The 25,379-nt window shown below is 48.5% G+C and overlaps 1 long non-coding RNA gene across 1 annotated transcript in view; it reads left to right on the top strand.

Annotated features, from left to right (window-relative positions):
- The window catches only part of LOC143827044 (uncharacterized), a 28,874-nt gene extending 4,924 nt beyond the window's left edge, over positions 1-23,950 (top strand). The window contains exons 2-4 of the long non-coding RNA XR_013227171.1: positions 19,233-19,359; positions 19,453-19,522; positions 20,132-23,950. This is a non-coding gene — a long non-coding RNA (uncharacterized LOC143827044). The remainder of the gene's footprint in view (positions 1-19,232; positions 19,360-19,452; positions 19,523-20,131) is intronic.
- Positions 23,951-25,379: the final 1,429 nt, after the last annotated feature.

The following is a 25,379-nucleotide window of genomic DNA, read 5'->3' as shown; positions in this document are numbered from 1 at the left end:
CTAGCTGAATACGGGCCCTCCAAGATGTTCCAGTGAGGACCTTCGCAGCCACATTCTGCACCATTTGCAGTTTCCGGGTCAGGGGGAAGGGCAGGCCTGCATAAAGCAAGTTACAGAAGTCAGTTCTGGAAGTGACTGTCACGTGGATCACTGTGGTCAGGTGCTCAGGAGACAGGTAGGGCACTGGTAGCCTTGCCTGGCAAAGGTGTTCAAAAGCCTGGAGGACTAGCTTAGTGACCTGGTCCTCCATGGATAGTGAGGCATCAAGAGCCACTCCCAAACGCCTAGGCTGGTGTGCTGTGGTCAGTTGTGTCCCGGCTAGGGTGGGCAAATGCACCTCCTGACCTGCTTCCTTCCTACCCAACCACAGGACCTCCATCTTTGAGGGGTTGAGTTTCAGGCGACTCTGCTCTAACCATCCAGCTACGCTTCCAAAAATCTGGTGAATGGATATGGGGGGGATCCCGGCCAGCCGTCCATGAGGAGATAGAGCTGGGTGGCCAGCCCCAAACTCCATACCAGTTGGGCCTGAGGGCGCATGAAGATGTTGAACAAAGTGGGGAAGAGCACCACCCCCTGTGGGAACCCACAAGGGAGTCGACGAGGGCCTGATAACTGATGCCCCACTGTCACTCTCTGGGCCCGGTTTTGGAGAAAGGAGCACAGTCACTGAAGGGCTGTACCCCAAATCCCTGCCCTAGCAAGGTGGTGCGTCAACAGCTCATGATCAACCACATCAAATGTGGCTGACAGATTCTCACATTACGAGGATAGTTGAACTGCCCCGATCCAGTTGGTGACAAAAATCATCCAACAGAGTGACCAGCTGTGTCTCCATCCCGTGGCCAGCACAGAAGCCCAGCTGGTATGGATCGAGCACCAAAGTTTCCTCCAAATATGCCATGAGCTGGTCCACAGTAGCCCTTTCAACCACCTTACCCAGAAACGCCAAGTGCAAGGTTGTGAGTGCCCTGCATAGTGCAGGGGGTTGGACTAGATGACCCAGGAGATCCCTTCCAATTCTGTTATTCTATGATTCTATGAAGTGGGTATCCTTTTAATACACATCCTGTTTAATACACAAATGGAGCCCTGAACGGAATTAAATCTGTGCAGAAGCAAAAGGAAAACCTAACCAACTGGTGTTGACATGCAGAAGAAAAGAACACACCCAAGAGAAATGCACGGTAAAAGCAGAGGGAAACACCAGTTCATAAAAGGTCTTGACCTCTTGCTAGAGCTTCTGTAAATCTCCAGCCAGCATTGCTTCATGCTCTGTTTAAGTGTTTGAAAGGTTGTCCCTTGGAGGAGAGCAGGGAGTGGTTCCTGTTGGCAGCAGAGGAGAGGACCCGCAGTAATGGCTTTACACGATGTGTGGATGGGCATTGGCTAGCTATCAGGACAAAACTTTTCTCAGAGCACTTCAGTAGTGGAATCTGCCGGCTAAGGAGGTGGGGAGCTCCCCCTCACTGGCGATCCTCAAGCACTGGCTGAACAGATATTTATTCTGGATGCTGTCACCAATCCCCGGGCCGCAGAATGGTACCGGGCCGTGAAACCCTTGGTACCGGGCCACGGGAGGGGAGGAAGGTGCCTGCCTCTCCCCCCCACACACACACACAGTGCGGCACTCGCTGCGCCAGGAGCGATCGTACGACGAAGCGGCTGATTGGCTGAAGCCCAGGGGCCAGGGACGATCAATAGGTTGATGCCTACAGAGCCCAAGGCCCTACAGGGCAGAAGATGGTCTCTCAGGTATGGGCGTCCCAGACCGGGAAGGGCCTTTAAGGTCAACGCCAAGACCTTGAACCTGATCCGGGCCCCAACTGGCAACCAATGCAGCTGCCTCAGCACAGGCTGGCTATGGGCCCTCTATGGTGTTCTTGTGAGGATCCTAGCAGCTGCATTATGCACCAGCTGCAATTTCTGGGTCAGAGACAAGGGCAGTCCCGTGTAAAGCAAGTGACAGAAATCAGTTCTGGAGGTGACTGTCACATGGATCACCATGGCTAGATGTTCAGGGCACAGGTAGGGCACTAGAGAGCCCCTGCCAGTGAACGGTGTGGAAGTCATCAAGTCAGACTTGCAGGCAAAGTGGGAGGGCAAATTCACATACGGCATGATTAAAACGGTGAGCCGATTCCAGAGATAAATGGGGGAAATCAGCAATTTGGATTTGTTTGTGTTCCCTTGAGATTGAATTGCATGGGAAGCATCCCGAGTTCAATAAATATCTCCATGTTTAAAGAATAATGGGAAACTAGAGACTCACTTCCCAAGAGCAGTTAGCTGAGACCTCGCCCTTCTGCCCCCTGCTGGTCCTCTCAAGCATGGAAGCCTCTTAGGGCATCAACTTCTTCAAAGTCGAGCATTTGGCTCGACAGTCCGATGGGCAGTAGGTTCAGGATTGACAAAAGGAAGTACTACTTTACGCAGGGAGTGATGAAAATGTAGAACTGGCTGCCAGAGGGTACAGAGACGGCTGCAGGAATAACCATCTTTAAAGGGGATTTGATACATTTACGGAGGATAAGTCTGCCACGGTGACTGAGGGGAACATAAGGACAAAAGAAAGTCCGCATACGAGAAAAATTTGTTTTCATAACAATTAAGTTGTTTACTTGTTATTTGCACAATGAGAGGATACGAGCCTATTGCCGTGAATCCACAAATGCCATTTAAATGTGTGCGTAAAGGCCTCGCATATAGTTTCCGTCTGTAAAATATTAGAAGGCTCTACGGAGGCTTTTTAGTATGGAAGCAAAGCTTGGGGGGGGGCAATTTGGGACACCCTAAAGCTGACTGATTCTGCCTAAAGCTACCCAGGAAGGAGCCAGAAAGAGATGCTCCAGGTAATGATATTGTAGGGGAGATTATCTGAACATCAAAAATGCATTAATTGTCCCTGTTCTTTTATGTTAGCAAAAGCCTTTTTTCGATGGTTGAAGCTCAGTGCATTGGTAAAAGTAGCTCATGTGTTTCGTAAATATAAGGCCCAACACAGACAGTAGTTAGACAGAGTCTGTGCAAATTGACAAATTATGGGTGGGATTCCTCAGAATACTCTGCTCCCTACACAACTGTTCCCCTTGAAAAAGGGAAATTGTGCACAGTGGGAGAGCTCGGTCTGTGCTTGTTCATGGCAGATGAAGTTATTGCACATACAACGGAGTTCTGAGTAAAATGGCCCATTATTCTAGCATTATGTCTACACTTCTTATTGAAAACCACTTCAGAACTAACATTTGCATCCAAGCAACACTGGTAATTGTGAGCAAAAAATGCCTCCATCAAGTTCCTAATAAACAGATCTGTTATAAACAAGAAATCTCTTTATTGAAGAAAGCAGCGAACAGAAGCAAGGATTTTCCTTGCTGAAACTGATAAGCTAAACTCCAAACATGCTTTTATACTGCTCTCGTAACCTCTCCCCCCCCCCATTTCAAATCTTGGCATGCTCTCAAACATGTCTGGCTCTAAGTTTCCTAGACTCAGATTCCCAGGCAAAGCATGTGATAACTCCCAGATGCTACAGGCATTCCCAAGAGCACCGATCAGTCCAGCAAAATCAGTCTGGCAAAGTCAGAACAATAAAACACCTGCCAGCAGAGGAGTGGTGAAAAACCCATTAGACAATTTGGACATAGGTAAACAACAGGTTGAGCCTCTTGTGGCGCATAGTGGTAAGGCAGCCGTCTGAAAGCTGTGCCCATGAGGCTGGGAGTTCAATCCCAGCAGCCGGCTCAAGGTTGACTCAGCCTTCCATCCTTCCGAGGTCGGTAAAATGAGGACCCAGCTTGCTGGGGGGTAAACGGTAAGGATTGGGGAAGGCACTGGCAAACCACCCCGTATTGTGTCTGCCATGAAAACGTTAGAGGGCGTCACCCCAAGGGTCAGACATGACTCAGTGCTTGCACAGGGGATACCTTTACCTTTACCTTAAACAACAGGTTAAACAAACATCACTGAGCCAAAGCATAAAAACGTGGAACAGGTCAAAATTCATGAAACTGGTCAAGATCAAGGAAGCAGGTACCCAAGGTCTTGATTTGTTGTTGTTATGTGCGAAGTCGTGTCCGACCCATCGCGACCCCATGGACAATGATCCTCCAGGCCTTCCTGTCCTCTACCATTCCCCGGAGTCCATTTAAGTTTGCACCGACTGCTTCAGTGACTCCATCCAGCCACCTCATTCTCTGTCGTCCCCTTCTTCTTTTGCCCTCAATCGCTCCCAGCATTAGGCTCTTCTCCAGGGAGTCCTTCCTTCTCATGAGGTGGTATTTGAGTTTCATCTTCAGGATCTGGCCTTCTAAAGAGCAGTCAGGGTTGATCTCCTCTAGGACTGACCGGTTTGTTCGCCTTGCAGTCCAAGGGACTCGCAAGAGTCTTCTCCAGCACCAGAGTTCAAAAGCCTCAATTCTTTGACGCTCGGCCTTCCTTATGGTCCAACTCTTGCAGCCATACATTGCAACTGGGAAGACCATAGCCTTGACTAAACGCACTTTTGTTGGCAGGGTGATGTCTCTGCTTTTTAGGATGCTGTCTAGATTTGCGATAGCTTTCCTCCCCAGGAGCAAGCGTCTTTTAATTTCTTTGCTGCAGTCCCCATCTGCAGTGATCTTGGAGCCCAGGAAAATAAAATCTGTCACTATCTCCATTTCTTCCCCATCTATTTGCCAGGAATTGAGAGGGCCGGATGCCTGATCTTTGTTTTCTTGATGTTGAGTTTCAAGCCAACTTTTGCACTCTCCTCCTTTACCCGCATCAACAGGCTCTTTAGTTCCTCTTCACTTTCTGCCATTAGAGTGGTATCATCTGCATATCTGAGGTTGTTGATATTTCTCCCTGCAATCTTGATCCCAATTTGTGACTCCTTTAATCCCGCATTTCTCATGATGTGCTCTGCATACAAGTTAAATAGGCAAGGCGACAGTATACAGCCTTGCCGAACTCCTTTCTCAATTTTGAACCAGTCAGTGATTCCATGTTCAGTTCTCACTGTTGCTTCTTGACCTGCATATAAATTTCTCAAGAGACAAATAAGATGCTCTGGTATTCCCATCTCTTTAAGAACATGCCACAATTTGTTGTGCTCCACACAATCAAAGGCTTTAGCATAGTCAATGAAGCAGAAGTAGACGTTCTTCTGGTACTCCCTAGCTTTCTCCATGATCCAGCGTATGTTGGCAATTTGATCTCTAGTTCCTCTGCCTCTTCGAAATCCTGCCTGTACTTCTGGAAGTTCTCAGTCCACATATTGCTGGAGCCTAGCTTGTAGGATTTTGAGCATAACTTTGCTAGCATGAGAAATTAGGGCAATGGTGCGGTAGTTTGAACATTCTTTGGCATTGCCCTTCTTTGGGATTGGAATGTAAACTGACCTTTTCCAATCCTGTGGCCATTGTTGAGTTTTCCAAATTTGCTGGCATATTGAGTGTAGCACTTTTACTGCATCATCCTTTAAGATTTTGAATAGTTCAACTGGAATGCTGTCACCACCACTAGCTTTATTATTGCTCAGACTTCCTAAGGCCCATTTGACTTCACATTCCAGGATGTCTGGCTCCAGGTCAGTAACTACCCCACTGTGGTCATCAGGGATGTTAAGCTCGCTCTTGTATAGTTGTTCTGTATAATTTTGCCACCTTTGTTTAATCTCTTCTGCTTCTGTGAGGTCCCTACCATTTTGGTCCCTTATCATACCCAACTTTGCATGAAACGTTCTCTTCATATCTCCAATTTTCTTGAAAAGATCTCTTGTCCTCCCCATTCTATTGTTTTCTTCTATTTGTTTGCACTGTTCATTTAAGAAGGCATTCTTATCTCTTCTAGCTTTTCTCTGGAATTCTGCATTCAGTTGGGTGTATCTTTCTCTTTCTCCCTTGCTTTTCACTTCCCTTCTCTCCTTCGCTATTTGTAAAGCTTCCTCAGACAGCCAGTTTGATTTCTTGCATTTCTTTTTCTTTGGGATGGTTTTAGTTGCTACCTCTTGTACAATGTTGCGAACCTCCGTCCATAGTTCTTCAGGCACTCTGTCTATCAGATCTAATTCCTTAAATCTATTTGTCACCTCTACTGTGTATTCGTCGGGGATATGATTTAGTTCATACCTGAGTGGCCTAGTGCGTTTCCCTACTTTCTTCAATTTAAGCCTAAATTTTGCAACAAGAAGCTCATGATCTGAACCACAATCAGCTCCTGGTCTTGTTTTTATTGACTGGATAGAACTTTTCCATCTTTGGCTGCAGAGCACATAGTCAATCTGATTTCTGTGTTGACCGTCTGGTGATGTCCATGTGTAGAGTCGTCTCTTGGGTTGTTGGAAAAGAGTGTTTGCTATGACCATTGTATTCTCTTGACAAAATTCTACCAGCCTGTGCCCTGCTTCATTTTGTACTCCAAGGCCAAACTTGCCTGTTATCCCAGTTATCTTTTGGTTTCCTACTTTAGCATTCCAATCCCCCATGATGATAAGCACATCATTTTTTGGTGTTGCTTCTAGAAGGTGTTGTAGGACTTCATAGAACTGATCAACTTCATCCTCTTCAGCAGCAGTGGTTGGGGCATAGACCTGGATCACTGTGATGTTGAATGGTTTGCCTTGGATTCGAACTGAGATCATTCTGTCATTTTGGGGATTGTATCCCAAGACTGCTTTTCCTACTCTCTTATTGATTATGAAGGCTACTCCATTTCTTCTGCGAGATTCTTGTCCACAGTAGTATACCTGATTGTCATCTGAATTAAATTCACCCATTCCTGTCCATTTTAGTTCACTGATTCCTAAAATGTCGATGTTCAGTCTTGTCATTTCTTGTTTGACCACGTCCAGCTTACCTTGATTCATGGATCTGACGTTCCAGGTTCCTATGGAATAAAAATCTTTACAGCATCGGACTGTCTTTTCGCCACCAGTTACTTCCACAACTGAGCGTCCTTTCGGCTTTGGCCCAGCCGCTTCATTCATTCTGGCGCTACTTGTACTAGCCGTCTGCTCATCCCCAGTAGCATATTGGACACCTTCCGACCTGAGGGGCTCATCTTCCGGCGTCATATCGTTATGCCTATTGGAACTGTCCATAGAGTTTTCATGGCAAAGCTACTGGAGTGGTTTGCCATTTCCTTCTCCAGTGGATCACCTTTTGTCAGAGCTCTCAGCTATGACCTGTCCGTCTTGGGTGGCCCTGCACGGCATAGCTCATAGCTTCACTGAACTACGCAAGCCCCCTTGCCACAACAAGGCAGCGATCCTTGAAGGGGGAAGGTCTTGATACTCCTCTTCCAAATGTGTAGATTTGATACTGTTGGGTGATGGCTTGTCCTTTCTTGTGTCTCACTGGAAGGTAAAAAAATCAAGAAGTCAAGGAACAATCCTTCCTGTTCAAACCCCAAACTCTGGAACTATTTATCAAGGAAGGCCTCCACTAACCCTTTCAACAGGAGCGAGAGGGAAAGATTTTTGGCCGGCTTGCTAAAATAGTAGCAGGGCAGTGGCTTGTGAAGGATTTCTTGCGAAATCTTGCAGATGCCGAAATAAAATCGCAACATACAAGTATTTTGTTCCATTTATGTCGACGTCTGCCATTTTCAACTTCAAGGGAAGTAGAACATAAATAGACATTTTAAAGGGGCTTGAAGGAAGGCCTTTCCTTACACAGGTTGCGTCGGGCTGGAAAGGTAATCCATTGGACCTGACGGCAGAGGAAGAGACTGTGCGGGGGGAAAAGAAAGGCAGAGGAAAGAGGAAACGTCTGAGCTCAACCTTTTGCCAGCACGAGTTTGGAGGGTGAACGCTGGAGGACCAGACTGTGAACACCCATTTCCCCCCCTTAAAAAGTAGACCCATTGAACTTACGGGAGATGGACAAGATGGGTGCGGGACCCTTGTCTGAAATGCCCTGGCTGGGAGGGGAAGTGGGCACATTATGCAATTAAACATTGTGCTAATCTTGCAGAGGAGCTTGGGGAAAGCGCGGAGGGCTGCAGCATCTCTCTTCAATTCATCTCTTTCTCCCACCTTGAAGGCCCTTCCCAGCCTCTAACAGGGACAAAGCCGGCTTGCCCAATGTCTGCAAGTCGTGTTGTTTATCGCCTCAGGTCAGATAATTTCTCTTCAGCCCACCGTTGTCTGGCCCTGCGGGGTCCCGCTGCAGAAAGCTGAGGGGGTCACAAAAGGGCTCCTGGTTATCTCTTCAGCAATACGCTGGAACTGTTCGGCTGCACAGTGTAGCAAGGCCTCTTTCCAAATCATAGAATCAAAGAGTTGGAAGGGGCCATAGAGGCCATCTAGTCCAACCCCCTGCTCAACGCAGGATCATAGAATCATAGATTCATAGAGTTGGAAGGGGCCATAGAGGCCATCTAGTCCAACCCCCTGCTCAACGCAGGATCATAGAATCATAGATTCATAGAGTTGGAAGGGGCCATAGAGGCCATCTAGTCCAACCCCCTGCTCAACGCAGGATCAACCCTAAGCATCCTAAAGCATCCAAGAAAAGTGTGTATCCAACGTTTGCTTGAAGACTGCCAGGGAGGGGGAGCACACCACCTCCTTAGGCAGCCTATGCCACTGCTGAACTACTCTGACTGTGACAACTTTTTTCCTGATCTCTAGCCTATATCGTTGTACTTGAAGTTTAAACCCATTACTGCGTGTCCTCTCCTCTGCATCCAGCAGAAACAGCATCCTGCCCTCCTCCAAGTGACAACCTTTCAAATACTTAAAGAGGGCTATCATGTCCCCTCTCAACCTCCTTTTCTCCAGGCTGGACATTCCCAAGTCCCTCAACCTATCTTCATAGGGCTTGGTCCCTTGGCCCCAGATCATCCTCATCGCTCTCCTCTGTACCCTTTCATTTTATCTATCCCAGCTGCTATAATGGTCCCCATCTCTGGGATTATAAAGTGGAGAAGGTTTCGGTTCGTCTGTCTGTCGATTTAGACGTTCCGCAGAGATCATAGAATGATAGAATCATGGAGTTGGAAGGGGCCATACAGGCCATCTAGTCATAGAATCATAGAGTTGGAAGGGGCCACACAGGCCATCTAGTCATAGAATCATAGAGTTGGAAGGGGCCACAGAGGCCATCTAGTCCAACCCCCTGATCAACGCAGGATCAGCCCTAAGCATCCTAAAGCATCCAAGGAGATGCGTCAAACCTCTCCCTGAATTCCCCGTCTGTTTGTTTACTTCATTTCTCCCCAGTGGAATCCCAAAGCACCTTACAGGGTCCTCCTTGCCTCCATTTTGTCCTCTCCACAAAGCTGTGAAGTAGGTGAGGCTGAGATGGTGGGACTGGCCCAAGGCCACCCAGCAAACCTCCGGGGCCGAGCGGGGCTTCAAACCTGGGTTTCCCAGAACCGGCTCTAACCAAACCATCGCACTGGCTCTTGGAATATATCTGTGCTGGATAGGGATGGGCCCAAACTGAACTGCGAAGCAAAAGTCGCCATGGATTTGTGTGGTGGTTTGTGAACTTTTGTTTGCGGCTTGTGGAGAGAGGCTTGTGAGGGTCTACCACCATCATGAACTTCTTCAGCCGTTCGTGTTGATTTGTGGAGGGAGCAGAAAGGAGGGGTTTAAAAGAGCTCCTGGTCCCCTTAAACCCCTCCTTTCTGCTCTATGCCAAACCCACAAAAACAGCTGAGCGACGGGGAGGCGTTTCAGCTGTTTTGTGCAGTCCCTTCAGATGGGGCTGGAGAAGGGAGCTCAATTCAGTCTCCCCAGCTGGCAGGAAGGAAGGAAGGGGTGAATGGCCTCCCAGAGGGCAAACTGCAAAAAGCCACAGACAGCAGAAGTGGAGTGCCCCCCAAGGGCACCATCTTCCCTGGCCGGCAGAAAGGGGGGGATGCAGTGCCTCCCAGGGGCATCTCCCCTTCTAGGGAGCCCTTCACCCCGTCCTTTCTGCAGGCCAGGGAAAGTCAGTGGGGCCGTGAAATGTCGTTTCAAGGCTGTCATTAGTGCTTGGCTTAGGATCCAAATGCTGAATTCTGCCCATGGGAAAAGGGATTTTTTCCTCAGACCACAGAAGTGGCAAAAATAATGTCAGGTGCCTAAACTTAGCCCCCCTTCCTATTTCTTTTTTTTGGGGGTGGGGAGGAACCTGGAGTAAATGAATTAACAGGTGAAACCTTTCCAAGGCTAGGAAACAGTCAGCAGTGAAAGGAAGGAGGAAACCAAACAGCTCGCTTGTGAACGGGACGTGTGATGTTCACAGAGCCATAGTTATGCAGGAACTAAATAATGGTTTCAGGTTATGAGGACCCCCTGAATACACCCCCCCCCCACACACACACACACACACACACACATGTTACCAATCTTACTTGTGGAGCCAGGCATGCTTTAAGTACTTAAGGGCCCATTCAAGAGCTGTTAAAGGGCCTGCTTTAAAGGCCCGTAGCACCAGCACCAGCAGAGCACAACTGGCTCTGTTGTTTATGTGGCATAGCAGAGCACCCTTCATAGAATCCTAGAGTTGGAAGGGACCTCCTGGGTCATCTAGTCCAACCCCCTGCTCAGGCAGTGGCCTTCGTTTGCAGGGGCTCTGAGCTGGCTGGGAACCCCAGGGTCATCTAGTCCAACCCCTCTGCTGCCCAGTTTGCAGTCAGGAGGAGAAATGCAGGCCTCCCTCGTCCCCCGAGCGAAGTTCTGGAGGTCGTCACCCCAAGGGCCAGACATGACTCGGTGCTTGCACAGGGGATACCTTTACCTTTAAGGGGGTGGTCAGAAGGGAATTAGGGTCTGGGCACGGAATTGGGGTCACCATGGGTGGGCAGGGAGTTGTGAGTTTCCTGCGTTCTGCAGGGGGTTGGACTAGATGACCTTGGAGGTACCTCCCAACTCTGTGGTCCTACCATCCCTGAAGCGCTGTGATTTTCAGCCCTGCCTTTTTAGCCTTCCAAGAGCTTAACAGAAGCGTTTCCAAAAAGGGCCGACCAGCTTTCCTGTTCTCACCTTGTTGTTATAATAATTTTGTATTGTTTTGGGGGGTTTGGAACTAGGGTCGCTGTATGTGGGCAGGGAGTGGTGAATGTCCTGCTTTCTGCAGGGGGTTGGACTAGATGACCCTGGAGGTCCCTTCCCACTCCAGGATTCTACGATTCTTCAGCCAAGAAGGCCAAAAACCACACTCTATACGTCAGGTTAAACAATTTACACACCCTCTTCCTCCTAAACCCCCTTCCCCGGGATGCAGCCTAGAAGAAAACACAAAGATGCTTTATAATAAGAACAAAACTTTATAATAAAATAGTACTATTTACAAAATCTGCAAGTGGCCAAGAGCCGCCGGAGGCCCCTCCGCAGCCGGCGGCGTAGCCCCACCCAGCACCCCTGGGCCGCTTGCGGGGCGGCCCAGGCAATGCGGGGTGGGGCTGGTGGAGGGCCGGCTGCAGAGGGCTCCGGGCTCAGAATAATTTGTTCAATTTCTTCTTCCTCCTCCTCTTCTTTCTCCTCCTCCTCTTCCTTCTCCTCCTCTTCCTTCTCCTCCTCCTCCTTCTCTTCCTCCTCCTCCTGTCCAAGCTCCTCGGACTGTGCCTGCGGGCAAAAGAGAGGGGCACCAATCAGCCTGTGATAAAGGCCAGAGAGGGGGATTCAGGGAGGGGGCCTCACGGGCAGGACGGGGGTCTGGGGGCTGAGCTGGACTTACCACAAATGTTATTCCACTAGATGACCCAGTGGATCCGTCTCCAGAGGCCCAGCTGGAGACGAACCCACTGGGAGTGGATCCGCGCTCCAGCGATAAGTCACTATCCTGTTGGAAAGGAGAGAAGAAAAAAAGCGTTAGACATTATCCCTCTGACCCGTCAACCCCACTGTGCCCCTGGGGTCCGCCCAACATAAACCCCCTAGAAAACTTACCACACTCCATATATCTTCGATATCTTCTAGCACCTGCAGGAAGAAATGGGGATTGGTGAATTTCCTGCCTGGGGGCAGCCTGGGGGCAAGATGCCAGGGAGGGAGGACAGGCACGGCTTCCCCTCCCCTCCCCTCCGCTGCCCTGCCTGCCCAGCCCCTTCCTGGCACCAAACGGCCCTTTCTATTCCCCCCTCCCCCCACCCCTCTCAACTATAGGCATAAAGGTCCTACTTACAAGATCAGCCTCCATTTTTTCTCTTTTCCTGGCCTCAAATGACGGTTGGGCCCTGGGCGACCAATGGAAAGCCCCGTTCTGAGCCCGCATCACAATGGGTCCTGGAGCTTTCCTCTGCCGGAGAATCCGTCCCTCGGGGGGGGGGTCGCTCTGGGGACCCCAGAAGAGAAGGTGGGGGCCGAGTCAGGAAGGGACTCCAACAGCTTCGGAATTCAATGCCAGGACTCAAATGTAATGTTGGTGCCCCAGTTAAAGAAGGCCAATCCAGTCTCGGGCTGTATCTACAGAGGCATCTCATCAGAATGGCAACAGGTCATGGTCCCCCTGCATGTCGCATTGGGCAGACCCTCCTGGAGTCCTGGTGCAGTTCCGGAGGCCTCCCTTCAACAAGGATGTGGTCAAACCTGAGAAGGTGCAGAAGACAGAGATGAGGAAAAGCTGAGGGGAATCAGAGTCTAGGAGCACCTTTAAGATCAACCAAGATTTATTCAAGGCGTGAGCTTTCGAGTGCAAGCACTCTTCCTCAGACTATTTCGAGTGCTTGCACTCGAAAGCTCACACCTTTAATAAATCTTTGTTGGTCTTATAGCTGCTATTGGACTCTGGTTTTGTTGTGCTACATCAGACCAACACGGCTACCCATTTGAATCTGGACTTGGGAACATTCAGCCTGGAGAAGAGGAGGTTGAGAGGGGACATGATTGCTGTCTTTAAGTAGTTGAAAGGTTGTCACTTGGAGGAGGGCAGGGAAAGGTTCCTGTTGGCAGCGGAGGAGAGGGCCTGCAGGAATGGGTCCCAACCCTATTTCCATCTAGATATTAGGGTGGGTGGGTGGAGTCCACAGTCAGAGTAGTTCAACAGTGGACTGGGCTGCCTAAGGAGGTGGTGAGCTCCCCCTCACTGGTGGTCTGGAAGCAGAGGCCGGCCACTTATCCTGGATGCTTCAGGCTGGTCCTACATTCAAGCAGGGGGTTGGACTAGATGGCCTGGATGGCCCCTTGTAGCCTTGCATGTCCAGTGAAGGCACTGCCATCAGGAACTAGTTTGAGATGTCGATTCACCTGAACTAGGTGGGCATCACTATGCTCATAATCCATGCACCTCCCACGTCTTTTCCTGAGCCATACGTGTTCGTATCTTTATTTAGAAGGGGGTTCCTTTTTCTTTCTTTTTTTAAGTATGAAATCAAATAGGTCAAAAGCTTCTCATCAGGATTAATAGAGGAGGGGCGTTTGAATTGTTAGAAGCAGGAAGTACAACTTTCGCTCGAGAGCTGACAAAAATACGTCCTTTGGTTCCTGTGCAGACTTGGAATTTTTTAGCACGGAGGAATTTGAATCGCAAAAGAACGGCACGGGCTAAATGCCTCAGCGCCTTTGGGAGCACAGCAGTTAGTCGCTTCTGACCCCTGGCCGGGCACGGGAATGTAACAACTCTGATCCGACTCCCTGTGAAAGTCACAGGGCGTGCCCGTCTGCTGAATTATGTGTCCTTTGTGTGTATGTGTTGTTACACAATTCATTGGCTATCAGTCTGGAATGAAGGCATATCATTTTCAAGAGGGACAAACTGGAGTGAGGTTCAGCCGTTCTGCTTCATTCAATGAGCAGAATAACTGGTCTCACATACAGAGTCCTGAAATGGCTATGCTGCCAGTCACTCCAGATGCTGGTGAAACAAATCACAATGACCAGGGAGGTCAAATGCCTGGTCCATCTCAGCAGATGCAGGCAAGCTCAGAGACTAAGCCAAGTGTCAGAGCAACTCTTAGAAAGACTGCAGGGGTTCCACCAAACCGCTTGCAGTATCAGACTCTGGGAACTCCAGTGATAAACTTTGTTGGCACACAGGAGCCAGAGAGTTTCAAGGAAATTCTGAGTTTTGCAGAACCAGAAAGGGGCGCCTGGCTAGGAGCCATGCAGGCGGAATTTGACTCACTGATAAACAACGAGGTATTTACAGAGGCAGAATTGCCTGAAGGAAAAAAGCCTATATCTTGTAAATGGGTTTATCGTCTGAAGCAAAAGGCAGACGGTTCTTCACAGGCAAAAGCTAGGCTTGTGGTGAGAGGTTTTACACAAAAATTGCAGAACTGATGAGAATGTATCTGATGTATTCACAAAGCCTGTATGTATAAACAAACATGAACAGTTTAGTAGCATGTTAGGACTTCACTCTGTTATCTGAGGAGGGGTGTTGGTATAATGTACCAAGTGACAGCTAACAGCGTGAAGGTGATCAAACTGATCTAACTGACAGGTACTGATCATGTGAGAAGTGTCAGGTGCACAGGAATGACACAGCACAAATGCTTCTATTGGCTGGATAGAAAGCTGATGCAACATTAGAGAAGGTTGCATGTACATAGGTTGTGTATATAAGGAATGATGGGAAAGCTGTTCTTCCCTCTCTGAAATGCCATTGTGCGCGCAGCACTCTGCTGGATAACATGTAAATATTCTGTACATAAAATAACTGCTAAGGAACCTACAAACCTGTGTTGCTTGTGTTCTTCTGTCACATCGAAGTGACACACCACTACAACGGCTTCCGCTTCACAGCAACGCTAACACTAACCACCCACCCAGTCCCACCTACTTTCTAAAATCAATTTGCAGTAGTAGAAAGGCGAAGCAAAGACTTGAGATCTCCGGGCTTGGATGTGGTCAGGCTCCCCTTGAAAAGCCAGGTTTGCAGCCTGGGAGAGCTGCTTGCTCGGATTTCCAACCTCGAGGTTGTGTGGATTTAAAATTGATGTCCTGACTACAGTGATCAGGAGAAAATGGTCGCTTTCAGAGGTGGACTGTGTGACATTCTATCCTGCTGTGATCCCTTCCTTCCCCAGACCATGCTTTCCGCAGGCTTCATCTCCAGGAATTTCTCAGCCTGGGTTGGCAACAATGTTTGACACAGGCCTCACCTTAGAAAACCAGGTGGCTACGGTGACTTTGGCGTGCCTTCTCCCATCTTGAGCTGATGTGTCAGCTGCATCCATCCTGCTAGTGCAGCTGGACTGCAAGTCAGGGCAAGCATATGACCTTAATACTACATGAATCACACTCGCTACTGATCTGCCCCTCAGTCCAGTTCAAGGCATTAAGTTCTGTCTTTTAAAGTCCTACTTGGCTTGGGGCCAGGGTCTCTGAACAATTGTCTTCTTCCCTGCTTTCCTGACCAGGATTAAGATTGCAAGGAGAGGCCCTCTGACTCTCCCAAAAACCAAAGCTCGGCTTTTGTATACAGGAGAGAGGGCTTCTTCAGTGGCAGCCCCAGTATTACGGAACAACCTCCAGAGGGAGGCTCACCTGTCCACCTGTCCACCTGTCAGCCTTCAGGAGACAGTGGAAGACACATTTCGGACTGCATTAGCAGCCCTAACTGGAGTTTTTAATGTGTGACCATTTACGTGTTTTTATAACTCTTTTATTTATATTTTGGGTTTTTTAAATATTGTATTTATATTGGAAGGTGCCTTGAGATCAGCCCTGACTGCTCCTTAGAAGGCCAGATCCTGAAGATGAAACTCAAATACTTTGGCCACCTCATGAGAAGGAAGGACTCCCTGGAGAAGAGCCTAATGCTGGGAGCGATCGAGGGCAAAAGAAGAAGGGGACGACAGAGAATGAGGTGGATGGATGGAGTCACTGAAGCAGTCGGGGCAAACTTAAATGGACTCTGGGGAATGGGAGAGGACAGGAAGGCCTGGAGGATCATTGTCCAGGGCGTTGCGATGGGTCGGACACGACTTTGCACATAACAAGACAAGCCTTGAGATCTGCAAGGGAGAAAGACGACTAATAAAATGTTTTAAATAAATTAATAATGGACATTTACGTGTTAAAAACGTAGCATTTTAATGAAATGGAAATTTAGTGGCTCCTTAAAAATCGCTAAAGAATTCTCGTTAAGGCGTTTGGGTGTCGGAGCTCAGTTCAGCAGTTAAAGAAAAGTCTGATTTAGCCCCGGGAGTGGTAATTTGGAGCAGAAGTCATCCTTCTGAGAGTGGTGAGGTTTTATGTCGGTGGGATGCCCACAGGACATACAGTGGTGCTCATGCTGTTGTGGAATGGCTGAAGTGAAGGTGGTTGATGGATTTCTGCTTGTGGGTGTGTTGAGAATCTGGTGCAGTTGGCAGAAAGAGAACAAACTGTCAAATTAGGTTTAATGTCTTACAGGTGGTGACAGTAAAAACATAGTTGTGGAGACCAGGCCCTGAGACTGACCTGCCAGTTTCCCTGTTGTGTTGCCTTAAGCACTGGAATGGCTTGTTTGTTTATGCATATGCAGAGCGACTGTTAGCAATCGAAGATTCCAGTGACTGTGGACGTGTGGGCCTAGTAAAACTGCAAGATTAACTCCCTGCAGCAAGACTGACAAGTAAATTGCTTTGGCTAATGCAATAATCGCTTGAGGGGGTAAATTTTAAGTAGATGATGAAACCAGGCATCTTTATTCAGTTTGTCCCTTAAGCAGAACAGGTCTTATGGAAGAAATTGTGGCAGTAATATTATATTTTGCTTCTCTCCCTGGTTCTTACTCATTGTACCATTCCATAAGACTATAATACGACTCTTTAGCTCTTTGCTCAAGCCTTGCCCCAACGTTATGTGTAGAAGTTTGCTGTTCCTGTTTATTTATTTTATTCGTTTACTTGATTTATGCCCTGCCCTTTGGGGACCCAAAGCAGCTTATATTGTTCTCTTAATCATAGAATCATAGAGTTGGATTCAGGATTATCTAGTCTCTCGTCTCCAGGATTATCTAGTCTAACCCCCTGCACAATGCAGGAACTCACAGCTACCTGCTCACCGACAGTGACCCCAATTTCATGCCCACCACCACCAAAAATCTCCAGAGTCCAGCCTAGCCTCGAGGAAATTCACCCACCATCCCACAGTGGTGATCAGCACTTCCCTGGGTATGCCAGGAAGGACCACAAGAGACAAACACTGGCACATCCCTTCCTGCCCACTCACAATCTGCCTAAATTCATAAAATCAGACTTTCTGTCAGGTGACTCTCTAGCCTCCACTTAGAAACTTCCCAGGAAGGAGAACCCTCCACCTCCCAAGGAAGCCTGGCTCTGCTTTCTGAGATGGCAAAGCCTTGAAGAAACACCCCATCTGACCTTTGGGACCACAGGTTGACTACCCCTGCAGGAGAGCATTCTCCCCTCCCTCAAGCCTTTCTGAGGCCTTTCCTGCTGGATCCCCCAGTTGGGGGAAATTCCAATAGGGCTGCTGCTCAGGTTTTCCCCATACTTTTTCTGCCCTCCCTCCACAGATTGTAGGACGCAGGCCTTTAGATCAGCCTGGGCCACCTCCAACCTAAGATCATGTTGGCTTTTCTGTGGCTCGGAGGACCTGGCCAAGCGGTAGCTGTGACTGATCTGGCCCACAAGGATGCTAGAAATTTGGACATCAGGAATCTTTGAGCTGAAATGTTCTCTTCCTCCCCCGCCCCCCATGTCAGGCTTGGGTTTGGGAGCAGAGGAGCTCCTTTCAATCATAGTACCAATTGCAACAATCTCTGATAAAGAGGAAGGGGGCAAATCAGAAGATTCCTAGAGTGATTCTAGGACTTTCCAGCCAGAACATTTCCAGAAATTAGAAAAGGCGTGTTTTTTCCTTCACTTAACTTCCAGTTGGGTACAGCAGAAAAACCTAGATGATCATCTTCAGCCAATTTTAATGCTAGAGGTTTTAGGACAACGTCCTCGGTGTGTCCATTCTGATTATGGGCTGAAGGCAGAATGTGCAGTTCCAGGCAACAGCGGTTTCTTGAAGGCATGAGAAAAAACCGTCTCCAGGTCCCTCCGCTAGAAGCTCCAGTAGTTGTCTTACATTCAGAAGCAGAGTTGCCTATGGATGTGAACAACAACGTTTAAGGATTCAGTGGATAACAACAACAACAACAACAACAACAATAATGAGACAGGGAATCCCATGAAAGCAGCCTTGCTGACAATCTGAGCCCCTGCCTTGCTCCTAAATTTCCCCAGGGCCATCATGGTTTGGGCTGACAACATCCTTCAGGAGCCAGACATGGACACTTTGACGCTTAAGAGATCAATCCTAAAGTTTGAAAGGGCTGCAGAATTTGCTGCAGAGGCATCCCAAGAGACCATGCAGTTCGATGCCGTAGCACAGGCCATCAGTACAGTGGTTAGAAGAAACCTATGGCTAAAGCACTGACAGGAAGATTGTCTGTTTCAGATTTATCTGCCTTAAATGACCCTCCCCCCCCCCAAGGGAGCAAAATTATTTTAGGAGCGCCTGCACCTTTGGCTACATGTCCAGATTCTATCCTGACAAACAGGATAGGAGCCAACGAAACAAAGACCAAAACGCAAGCAGTTTTCCCACATCTGATGTAGTCTATGACCAACCAATGGGTACTCTCCATTACCTGGAAGGGACACAGGACAGAACTTCCTCCCCCACACCAGAGCCAGTTTAAGGATTTGCAGGGTCCTAGCAGAGCACAAAAAAGAGCCTCTTGTGGTGCAGAGTGTTAAGGCAGCAGACATGCAGTCTGAAGCTCTGCCCATGAGGCTGGGAGTTCGATCCCAGCAGCCGGCTCAAGGTGGACTCAGCCTTCCATCCTTCCGAGGTCGGTAAAATGAGGACCCAGCTTGCTGGGGGGTAAACGGTAATGACTGGGGAAGGCACTGGCAAACCACCCCGTACTGAGTCTGCCATGAAAACGCTGGAGGGCGTCACCCCAAGGGTCAGACATGACTCAGTGCTTGCACAGGGGATACCTTGACCTTTACCTTAGCAGAGCACAACTGCAACAGGAGCATCCAGACTGGGGGTGGAGGTCCCCCCCCCTCAGTGGAAAGAGGTTTCACTTCAAGTCCCCTTGAAGAGCTCCATCAGCCAAGCTCACCTTTGATTTCTTCCATTTGATTTCTTCCATGCTACTTGTAATCCCAGTAAGATCCAGGGACTAGCAAACAATCCTAAATCAAAAAGAACTAAAGTTATGGGTAAATGCAAAGTGCAAATTCTGGTTTGAATCAGTTCACTGCATTCTACAGTGTGTTCAGCAGGATGATCACATAGTCCTTAGGCCTTTCAGATACTTACCTGTATATTCCACCTTCCAGACGGTTCTCTTTTTGATTTTCAGGGCCAGCTCTTCCAGTAGAAGGCTGTTAGAATCTCCGAGGGTGTTTACCAAGGCCCTGGAAGTCCCAATAGCCTACCTACAACAACCAGGAATCCTCCTGGATGATGTTTTCCACAGAGCCAATGAGGTGAGCTGGGACATCAAGTCCCCTGTGCAGTCTTTTAGGCACACAGCTGCCTGGTCAGTGTGCTTTTTAAAACATTCATCTCACACCCTCCAGGGACATCGTCCACTCAGAGGCTAGGATTCAGACAAGGAAAGCCAAAATGTTTCTACCTGAAGAGATGCAGGTAAGATTGTTGGAAGGGGTGAAAGAAACCCAGGAGAGGTTGGTGGACCTCAGGCACCAGCTGATGATGTAGTCTATAGGTCAGATTCCTTGGACCCACTTCCATGCCAGGCCTCTACAATGGACTCTTCTTCCTTAACTGAATGACACAAAATGCACACAGTGAATGACATACAACACACACACACACAAAGGGAGCACAAATAAGTCAAGATACTACCATCCCAAAGAAGTCACTAAGCTGGTGGTCTTCATGACCATATCTGACAAGGGGAGCCATTTTCCTCCAGCTTCCTTTGGGAGAGTCTTTGATTATTCCCAATAATTGGGCTTCATTTAGGAAAAGAAAGCTCTTTATTGGAGAAATAACGAACATAATATCACAGGGATTTTGCTAAGACTGGAAAATCAAACCTAACAATCCCTTATAGTGATTCCCAGGCACAACACAGGGGGGGAGGGACGAAGCAGGTCTAAGGCATTCCCACCTAAGGGCTAAGGCAGGATGGCAGGCCAGAGGATCAAAGGGGTAGTTAGTGTACAGGCAATTATAAACGCCAGTTTTTGCATTGCAAAAGCATAAATCGGATTTTGACATCTTTACCTGCAGAAGCGTCTGGGGAACACACTGCAAGGATCAGATTGTCGAAGGCAGACGGAGCCTGTTGGAACTTGTGTGGCTAGGAGAGGAGTGTGACAACCAACCACGCCAATGGACCGGAGTAGGAGCATATCTTCCGGGGGGGGAAGTCCCATCTGATCTTCTACTAGCACAAGCATTGACTTCAACCATAGACCTGGTGGAAGAGCCCCGTTTTGCAGGCCCTGCAGGAATCTGAGAGCTCTCCCAGGGCCCATGGCAGCTCCCCCAGGAGCTCATTCCACCAGGTAGGGGCCAGGACTGAAAAGGCCCTGGCTGGCCAAGCACAGGTGTCCTTCTCTGGGCCTGGGAATGACCAACGTTGGAACCCACAGAGCACAAAGTCCTGCGGGGAGGATAGGTGATAAGAGGTCCCTCAGATACGTGGGACCCTGACTGTGAAGTGTCTTAATGGTCAAAACCAAAACCTTGAAGCTGATCCAGAACGCAACTGGCAACCAATGCAGCTGCTTCAGCACAGGCTGGATATGGGCCCTCTATGGTGTTCTTGTGAGGATCCTAGTAGCTGCATAGAATAGAATAGGCTGCCTAAGGAAGTGGTGAGCTCCCCCTCACTGGCAGTCTTCAAGCAAAGGTTGGAGACACACTTTTCTTGGATTGTTTAGGATGCTTAGGGCTGATCCTGCGTAGAGCAGGGGGTTGGAGTAGATAGCCTCTTTGGCGCCTTCCAACTCTATGATTCTATGATTCTATGCATTTTGCACCAGCTGCAATTTCTGGGTCAGAGACAAGGGCAGGCCCGTGTAAAGCAAGTTACAGAAATCAATTCTAGAGGTTACTGTCACATGGATCACCATGGCTAGATGTTCAGGGCACAGGTAGGGCACTAGAGAGCCAGTTTGGTGTAGTGTTAGGAGTGCCAACTTCTAATCTGGCAAGCCGGGTTCGATTCTGCACTCCCCCACATGCAGCCAGCACTGATAATGCTGTTCTGACCCACCTCATAGTTGTCTGTTGCTGGGACAGGAAAGAGAAGGTGACTATAAGCCACTGAGAATCCTTCGGGTAGAGAAAAGCGGCATATAAAAACTAACCTCTTCTTCTTCTTCCTTCTTCTTCTTCTTCTTCTTGTTCTTCTTGTTCTTCTTCTTCTTCTTCTTCTTCTTCTTCTTCGTTATGCTAGGACTGGTCAGGGGGGAAAGGAAACCAGGCTGACAAAGAACACAGTGGTTAGATACAATCAAAATGGACACTGGCCAGAACATTCCCAACTGAAAGAAGCAGTGCAAGATCTGAAATCCTGGCAGTAATTGTGCCATGGGGTCGCCAAGAGTTGGACTCGACTGAATGGCTCACAACAACAACAACAACAACAGCAACAACAACAGATTCTGATTTCAGCCCAAGGTTCTCCTAGCCCAGCATCTTGTGCCCTGGCCAAATGTTTCCAGGACTTCCAGGACTGCTCAGAAATATTCGGGCTCAGAGCAAGTGTCCTCTTGAGCTTGCATGATCAGTAGTTATGTTCCCCGTGAATTGGACTTACAGCTTTTTGAAGCCCTCTAACCTTAGCTGTAAGAGCCTCTTGTGGTGCAGAGTGTTAAGGCAGCAGACATGCAGTCTGAAGCTCTGCCCATGAGGCTGGGAGTTCAATCCCAGCAACCGTCTCAAGGTTGACTCAGCCTTCCATCCTTCCGAGATCGGGAAAATGAGTACCCAGCTTGCTGGGGGGTAAAACGGTAATGACTGGGGAAGGCACTGGCAAACCACCCCGTATTGAGTCTGCCATGAAAACGCTGGAGGGCGTCACCCCAAGGGTCAGACATGACTCGGTGCTTTGCAAAGGGGATACCTTTACCTTTAACCTTAGCTGTGTTTTGAGGCAGTGAATCTTTAAGACCAGCAAAGATTTGATCCTTTTGGTTAGCCTTTTCTGCACCTTTTCCAGGTCTGTATCCTTTCTGAGATTGGGAGACCAGAACTGTGCACAATAATCCAAAATGTACACAGAAGAGCACAGAAATGGTTATGCGTTGTTTTTGAGGGGGGAGGGCATGGGACGAGGAGGAGAAAAGATGTTTTTTTATACCCTGCTTTCCACTACCCAAAAGAGTCTCAAAGCAGCTTACACTCGCCTTCTCTTCCTCCCCTCACAACAGCATTCTGTTAGGTAGGTGCAGCTGAGAGAGCTCTGAGAGAACTGGCCCAAGGTGTCTGTCTGTGGAGGAGGAGTGGGGAATCAAACCCAGCTCTCCAGATTAGAGGTCACTGCTTTTAACCACCACACCTACAATGCCTCTCATACGATACCAGAGAAGGCCCTGCCTTAGTTGTAACTACAATTATTGTTACGTTGTTCTAGGAGGGGAGAACTGGCGAAGAGAAAGACCCATGCATTTCCTTAACTGGCAGGCCAGATACAGCCTGCCGATCAGAATAGGCAGAAATTGCACCTATAGAGTTGGGTGGACCCAACCATTCAAGTAGCCATGCTCTAGCCCAGGGGTAGTCAAACTGTGGCCCTCCAGAGGTCCATGGACTACAATTCCCATGAGCCCCTGCCAGGGAACGGTGTGGAAGTCATCAAGTCAGACTTGCAGGCAAAGTGGGAGGGCAAATTCACATATGGCATGATTAAAATGGTGAGCCGGTTCCAGAGATAAATGGGGGAAATCAGCAATTTGGATTTGTTTGTGTTCCCTTGAGATTGAATTGCATGGGAAGCATCCCGAGTTCAATAAATATCTCCATGTGAAAAGAATAATGGGAAACTAGAGACTCACTTCCCAAGAGCAGTTAGCTGAGACCTCGCCCTTCTGCCCCCTGCTGGTCCTCTCAAGCATGGAAGCCTCTTAGGGCATCAACTTCTTCAAAGTCGAGCATTTGGCTCGACAGTCTGATGGGCAGTAGGTTCAGGATTGACAAAAGGAAATACTACTTTACGCAGGGAGTGATGAAAATGTAGAACTGGCTGCCAGAGGGTGCAGAGACGGCTGCAGGAATAACCATCTTTAAAGGGAATTTGATACATTTATGGAGGATAAGTCTGCCACGGTGACTGAGGGGAACATAAGGACAAAAGAAAGTCCGCATACAAGAATAATTTGTTTTCATAACAATTAAAGTTGTTTACTTGTTATTTGCACCATGAGAGGATACGAGCCTATTGCCGTGAATCCACAAATGCCATTTAAATGTGTGCGTAAAGGCCTCGCATATAGTTTCCGTCTGTAAAATATTAGAAGGCTCTACGGAGGCTTTTTAGTATGGAAGCAAAGCTTGGGGGGGGGCAATTTGGAACACCCTAAAGCTGACTGATTCTGCCTAAAGCTACCCAGGAAGGAGCCAGAAAGAGATGCTCCAGGTAATGATATTGTAGGGGAGATTATCTGAACATCAAAAATGCATTAATTGTCCCTGTTCTTTTATGTTAGCAAAAGCCTTTTTTCGATGGTTGAAGCTCAGTGCATTGGTAAAAGTAGCTCATGTGTTTCGTAAATATAAGGCCCAACACAGACAGTAGTTAGACAGAGTCTGTGCAAATTGACAAATTATGGGTGGGATTCCTCAGAATACTCTGCTCCCTACACAACTGTTCCCCTTGAAAAAGGGAAATTGTGCACAGTGGGAGAGCTCGGTCTGTGCTTGTTCATGGCAGATGAAGTTATTGCACATACAACGGAGTTCTGAGTAAAATGGCCCATTATTCTAGCATTATGTCTACACTTCTTATTGAAAACCACTTCAGAACTAACATTTGCATCCAAGCAACACTGGTAATTGTGAGCAAAAAATGCCTCCATCAAGTTCCTAATAAACAGATCTGTTATAAACAAGAAATCTTCAGCCGTTCGTGTTGATTTGTGGAGGGAGCAGAAAGGAGGGGTTTAAAAGAGCTCCTGGTCCCCTTAAACCCCTCCTTTCTGCTCTATGCCAAACCCACAAAAACAGCTGAGTGACGGGGAGGCGTTTCAGCTGTTTTGTGCAGTCCCTTCAGATGGGGCTGGAGAAGGGAGCTCAATTCAGTCTCCCCAGCTGGCAGGAAGGAAGGAAGGGGTGAATGGCCTCCCAGAGGGCAAACTGCAAAAAGCCACAGACAGCAGAAGTGGAGTGCCCCCCAAGGGCACCATCTTCCCTGGCCGGCAGAAAGGAGGGGATGCAGTGCCTCCCAGGGGCATCTCCCCTTCTAGGGAGCCCTTCACCCCGTCCTTTCTGCTGGCCAGGGAAAGTCGGTGGGGCCGTGAAATGTCGTTTCCAGGCTGTCATTAGTGCTTGGCTTAGGATCCAAATGCTGAATTCTGCCCATGGGAAAAGGGATTTTTTCCTCAGACCACAGAAGTGGCAAAAATGATGTCAGGGGCCTAAACTTAGCCCCCCTTCCTATTTCTTTTTTTTTTTGGAGGGGAAGGAACCTGGAGTAAATGAATTAACAGGTGAAACCTTTCCAAGGCTAGGAAACAGTCAGGAGTGAAAGGAAGGAGGAAACCAAACAGCTAGCTTGTGAACGGGGCGTGTGATGTTCACAGAGCCATAGTTATGCAGGAAATAAATAATGGTTTCGGGTTATGAGGACCCCCTGAATACACCCCCCACACACACACACACACATACACGTTACCCATCTTACTTGTGGAGCCAGGAATGATTTAAGGATTTAAGGGCCCATTAAAGGGCTGTTAAAGGGCCTGCTTTAAAGTCCCTTAGCCCCAGCACCAGCAGAGCACAACTGGCTCTGTTGTTTATGCGGCATAGCAGAGCACCCTTCATAGAATCCTAGAGTTGGAAGGGACCTCCTGGGTCATCTAGTCCAGCCCCCTGTACCATGCAGGACACTCCCATCCCTCTCGCTCATCCCCTGTCACCTGCCACCCCCCTGAACCTTCACCGAATCAACCTCTCGGTCAGATGGAGGGATAGTTTGGAACTCTGGAAGCATCTGAGACCCTCACTTGGCAGAAAATATTTACTGGCATTCTCCTGAACTCTTAAGCATCCTCCGCATGTAAAAAACAAAACAAAACAAAAGCAATGTTGTTTTTGAATTGGAGTATGCTCAGGGACTGCCATCCTCTCTGAGGGCTGTAATTCCAGTTCCAGAGCATCAGGGTCTCTCCCAGGGAACCTTTCCCATGTGTCAGCTGCAGTTCAGAGGCCGCCCTCCTGCCTCCGCTGACACCAGCCGCTCTGAGCTGCCCACAGCCCACCCACCCCTGCCTTCAGCTTTGTCCTTGGGGTGGGGTTGGGTGGGGGCTCTGGC

The sequence above is a fragment of the Paroedura picta genome, chromosome 17 (genome assembly GCF_049243985.1).
Source record: "Paroedura picta isolate Pp20150507F chromosome 17, Ppicta_v3.0, whole genome shotgun sequence".
Lineage (NCBI taxonomy): Eukaryota > Metazoa > Chordata > Lepidosauria > Squamata > Gekkonidae > Paroedura > Paroedura picta.
The sequence above is the reverse complement of the archived record's forward strand: the minus strand, read 5'-3'. Positions and strand labels throughout refer to the sequence as shown.